The sequence below is a fragment of the Pinus tabuliformis genome, chromosome 1_2, assembly GCF_031772625.1.
Source record: "Pinus tabuliformis cultivar Carrire ecotype Pingquan chromosome 1_2, CPIR1, whole genome shotgun sequence".
NCBI classification, from domain to species: Eukaryota; Viridiplantae; Streptophyta; class Pinopsida; order Pinales; family Pinaceae; genus Pinus; species Pinus tabuliformis.
This window is the reverse complement of record NC_142298.1, coordinates 557,911,607-557,917,269: the sequence shown is the minus strand read 5'-3', so window position 1 is coordinate 557,917,269 and position 5,663 is coordinate 557,911,607.

The following is a 5,663-nucleotide window of genomic DNA, read 5'->3' as shown; positions in this document are numbered from 1 at the left end:
TGAAAGAGAATTAGACTTGGTTTAAGATCATGACTAGATAACATAGGATGGAGAAAGTTTGAACTTTTGTGGCACAATCTTTGCCATATTTAATTGTGTATTACACAATGGGGCTTACACACAAGCTGAATTTGATGGAAATCCTTTGCCTAAGCCTCACAATGGGATTTATATCAAGAAGCACTATGTGTAGTCCGTTAAGGTGTGTATTTCCTTGTAGCATGATGTTTTTTTCTGTTTTTTTTTTTTTTTTTTTTTTTTTTTTTTTTGGTTTTTGTTTTTGTTTTTTTTTGTTTTTGTCGTTGTTGTTGTTGTTGTTTTTTTTTTTTTACATTTGGGTTCATTCAATTCATAAGCTTATTATGCTCAATACCCAATTTTCCAATGTTAACATCTATCTTGTATATGTCGTTTTAGCAAACAATTCTAGCGTTAACACCTAGAACATTGCTTCCACTGCATGGATAATTTTTTCATCCATAGACTAACTCATGAGTTTAGGAGGCATATGCCTTAGTTTTGTAACCAACAAGATTGTGGAATATAGTGCACTCATTGAAATTCTTTCTAAAGCCATTTCTCTTAGAATCCATAGTTAAGTCATGTATTTGGATTCATAGTCAATGATATCTCAATTGAATAATTTCTATCTTATGAGAAATCCCTTGCTTCTTAAGAAGTTTTTAAGGGTGTGACTTCTTGATCAAGAATAATTTGATTACATTTCTTACAATCATGTTTTGAGAAGTCAAAACACAAAAAACAAGAAAAAATTCGGTAAAACGCACATCATCAGAGCTTTGTTGGCGCTTTTCGAACCATCCAGTGTGGTTCATCGTTAGGACAAGATGAATAACCAGATCTTGGCATTCTCACATTAATCTAAGTATTCATATAAACATGCAAGTAAATAGACATGGAAATTAAATCACATGATTTGAACTCAAAAGCACGAATCAAACCATATGTATATAAAATAAAAGGTTGATACATCCTGTCAATGAAATATGTAGTCTATAAAATTGGGCTACATGGCCCATGATAATATAGTGTCCAAAAAATACTAGATCCATATATTTGTAGCTAGTAAAAAAAATGGAACATTATCATTTAGTCCTCTCAAAATGCATGTCTCTCGTGATAGCACACAATGGTGTTAGTGACCTGCCTTAGTAACTAGAAAAAGGGGTGTGGTACACTAGCAATGTAACAATGTAATATTAGAGTAACCTCATTGACCCTCATTGATGACACACCCATGGTGAACCCGTTAAGGTTCCTCCACACCTCTAGGTTCTTAGACCCATCCTCATATCCCTTTCCCTCCTACTACTACTCATCCCTAGCCCTGTGGTGGTTTAGGTCAATCATGGTTAGATTAACTAGTCCCACATCTATGTCATTCATACAAGTTTATTAGTTACATTGCATAACCAAAAAAGTTACTATTTTGAAAATTATAAAGAAATTATAAATTTAAAATTGTAGAAAACGCATGAACCTTTTTCTTAATGTATCTTACTAGAACCCCTTATAAGATTGAGACTAGTAAGTCCATTGGTCCAAAGGTGGTCCATGTACTAGTGGAAGATTCAATAGCTATTTCTCTTGGAGGAATTATGAGCTTATGGTCATGCCTGGAGTCATTTTTAATAGAGGGTAGTCCTCAATGACTATCATTTTCTCATCCCACCAATTGAATAAATCCTAGCCAAAAGCACTCATCTATAAACCTCCTTGAAGATTGGACACACAATTGATCCATCTCTACATCTTGGGATTAGAAGGAATTACAAATGGTGTAGATACATGGATTCTTGCTTAGGGGACCCTCTCCGAGAAAAATGAATCTAAAATTGGCCCATAGCCATTTTGTTTTTGTGGGCTAGTTCTATAATGTGTCAATTGATCCCTCAAGTCAATTAGCAAACTAGTTCGCTAATCAAGAAATATGTGGTTCATACAGTTTAGAGCATAATGTATATAAGCCCAAAAACCTACATGTGATGTTGTAGAACTAGTTTCCCCAAATGTGTAGGTTTTAACCTTGTACAGAAATTACCTGCAAATGAATTCTTAAAAATCAGAAAATAAATAATGGTGAGAGCATAAAGCATAAAATAGATATACACAAAGATTTTCCCCTAGATCCATAAACCCCAATCCATTAACTCTAGATTAGAACATAACCATAGTTCCCTTCACAGGATCTAAAAACTGCCATTGGAAAAAAACCGTCATGCCAAAAACCATGTGCGAAATCCATGCACAAAACCATAGGTAGCTCCGCCCACCTAATATGGGGTCAACTTGTTTTATGGGGTGTTGCCCCAGACCCTGTGCAGGGGCTAGCCATGGAAAGAATATAACACACACCCACATTCTCTCACTTGTTCTTTTTCCGCATGAGAGCTTAGTTTTTGGTCCAACCCTACAACGCCCCTTGTTTCTCTACACTAAGAGAACTTCTTAGTGCTCATAGAATTTGTCAATGCATCTGCAGTATTCTTCAAAGTGCCCAATTTTACCAGTAACACCTTTTCTTCCTCAACCATATCCCTTACAAAGAGATACTAAACATCAATGCGCTTTGTCTTTGAATGATAAGCAGGTTTCTTTGCCAAGAAAATTGCACTTCGGCTGTCATAGTCTATCTGTATAGCTCGATGTACTAACACCATACTTGAACACGATCTCTAAAACCAAACTCATTCCTTGCTTGCATGAGTGGTTGCCATGTATTCTACCTCTATAGTTGAAAGTGCCACTACAGGTTGTCTCGTACTCATCCAACTGACTGCACCTCGAAATAGGTTAAATGCATACCCACTTGTAGATATTCTCCGATCCAGATCTCCAGCCTAGTCTCCATCAACAAATCCACGTATGTCCAAAACTCTGTCCAATCCTAGTATTCCTTGGTAGCATAGACCATAATCACTAGTGCCACACAAATACATGAAAACCCACTTCACTATCGTCCAATGCTCCTTCCCTGGTTTTGACATCAACATGCTCAATACTCCCACTGCATGTGCAATGTCTAGTCTAGGATAGACCATTGCATACATCAGGCTATTGAATACAATTGTGTATGGAACACAGGGCATGTCCTCTTCCTCTTCTTGTGTCTTGGGACACTGTTCAGTAGATAACTTTACACCTATAGGAATAGGAAAATTCATTGGTTTACTATATTTCTTATTAAACCTCTGCAATATTGTCTTGACATACTTCCTTTGGTTTAACCAGAGCTTCCTCTTTTCCTAATCTTGTTTAATTTCCATTCCCAAAATATAGTTTGTAGCACCAAGATCTTTCATGTCGAATTTGGAGGAAAATTGGGTCTTCAAATCCTAGATAATTTATTTGTTATTTCCAATTAGTAACATATCATCCACATAGAAGACCAAATAAATAAAATGGTCACCAATTAATTTAAAATACACACAGTGACCTACTTTGCTTCTGGTGAATCCAAGTCCCCATATAAATGTATCAAATTTATGATACCACATCCCTGGTGACTGTTTTAACCCATACATAGAATTTTTTAACATGCATACTGGTTCTTTCTTACCCTTCACCACAAAGCCTTTAGGTTGCTTCATGTAGATCTCTTCTTCCAAATCCCCATGAAGAAATGTTGTCTTCACATCCATCTATTCTACCTCAAAACCAAAAGCAGCAACAACAAATAAAAGTAATATAATAGAAGCTACCTTCACAACAAGAGAAAAAATATCACCAAAATCAATTCTCGACACCTGGGAATAACCTTTTGCTACCAACTGAGCTTTTTATTTCTCCACCTTGCCTTCTACATTCATCTTCTTCTTAAACACCCATTTTCTTCCAATGGATTTCCTTCTAGCTGACAACTCCACCAGATCCCCAGCCTCGTTTTTGTCCAAATATGCCATTTCATTAACCATGGCCTCTTTCTAGAGTTTTCCATCCTCTAAATTTACTGCCTCCCTCACAATTCTGGGATCATCATCAGTAATAGATAAATAAAAATTTGAACAGAAAGTAGATGGACTATACCTTTCTAGCTGCCTTCTTTCTCAAACTGATCTTCTCACAGCTGAAGTTTGTGGCTCTTTATTATTTGATTCCTCTTCTTCTATAGAGTCTGATTCTTCCTCCTTTAGCTCAAACTCTATCTTATCAGGTTACATTGGTAGGAATTCATGTTTAATAACAATTTTTACCTCTCTGAACACCACATCTTGGTTGTACACAACCTTCCTTGTTTTTGGGTTCCAAATATTATAACCTTTCAAACCACCCTTATACCCAATAAAGATGCACCTTTCAAATTTAGTATCCAACTTGGTTCTTTTCTCCTATGGAACATGTACATATGCATCACAACCAAATACCCTTAGATGTGAAAGAGAGGGTTTCTTACTAGTTCATACCTCTTGTGGAGACTTATCCTCTAACACTGATGAAGGTGATATATTGACCATGTAACATGCATTCTCCACCAACTCTGCCCAAAAATCTTGTCCTAACTCGACACCACTGAGCATGCTTCTTGCCTTTTCCATCAATATCCTATTCATTATTTCTACAACTCTATTTTGCTGAGGTATGTATGGAGTAGTCTTCTGTCGTGATATACACACTTTTTACAGAACTCTTAAAATTCCTTCTTGCAGAACTATCCATTGTTATCTATCCTCAACACCTTTATCTTCTTCTCTGTCTAGTTTTCCACCAGAGCCTTAAATTATTTAAACTTGTCAAAGACTTCATATTTTTTCCTGAGGAAATATATCCATGTATTCCTTGAGAAGTCATCTATAAATGAGACATAGTACACAGACTTACCCAGTGATGGAATTGACCCAAGTCCAAACACATCACTATGCAGAAGCTCTAATATCCCTTTCACCCTCTCAGCAGCAGAGGGGAAACTCACCCGATTTTGCTTCCCATATACACAATGTTCATAGAAATCGAAATACAGAGAGAAATTAGACATACCTTCTACCATACGATTACCATGAAGTATTTGAAGGCCCTTATCTATAATATGTCCAAGCCTTTGATGCCATAGCAATGTCTTTTCTTCAGAGACCACTAGATTTTCTTCTCCACTTTCAGGAACCACAGAACTATTACACCCATCAATAATAGTGCTACCCATAATCTTGTACATAGTTCCAATCCAAACTCCTCGCATCAATACTAGTGCCCCCTAAACCATCTTGTAGGTATATTTCTCGAACACTAATTTTACACTTGCATCATCCATCTTGCTTATAGAAATCATATTTTTGGCCAATGCAGGAATATGCAGAACACCCGGAAGTGTTCTCATCCTTCTACCTTGCAACTTCAGCTTGAATTTTCTACCTCCGACAGTTCTAGCCTTCCTATCATCCCCTAAGAAGACATCACCACCATCATATTTCTCATACTTGCAGAACCACCCCCTGTGGGGAGTGAAGTGAACAGATGCACCTAAGTCAATGAAAAATGCCTCATGATCTACATGTGTACTTGAAGAAGATGCCAAGGACACATCCCCACCTTCATATGAGGTGGTTTTCACCTCTGCAGAAGGAGAATCATCAGATACCTTTCCTTTCTTAGGAGCTTTAGATTTACAGTCCTTCTTGAAGTGCCCTTCCTTTCCGCATTTCCAGCAC